Below are 278 nucleotides of genomic sequence, written 5' to 3'. Positions count from 1 at the left end.
CAATAACCAAGCTATTGTTGTTAGATGATCCAGTTTCTTTAGGAGATTGAGAATGGTACTGCGACTCTGTTCCAGACGCGTTTCACCATATGGCTTCTTCAGGGGAATTAGAAACTTTTAATTGATAAGTAGATACTTGATCCTATTTAGAAAGATTGATAAGGTAAGAAGAAAGATACATAACATGGAATGCCATGGGGTGTATAAAGAAATTGGTTTCCTACATTATGCTAGGTTAGTAGCTACAAAGAGATGTAAAAGAGAAGAGCTTCCTAGCA

Source organism: Pyxicephalus adspersus, chromosome 2, assembly GCF_032062135.1.
Source record: "Pyxicephalus adspersus chromosome 2, UCB_Pads_2.0, whole genome shotgun sequence".
Lineage (NCBI taxonomy): Eukaryota > Metazoa > Chordata > Amphibia > Anura > Pyxicephalidae > Pyxicephalus > Pyxicephalus adspersus.
Note: the sequence above shows the minus strand (reverse complement) of the source record.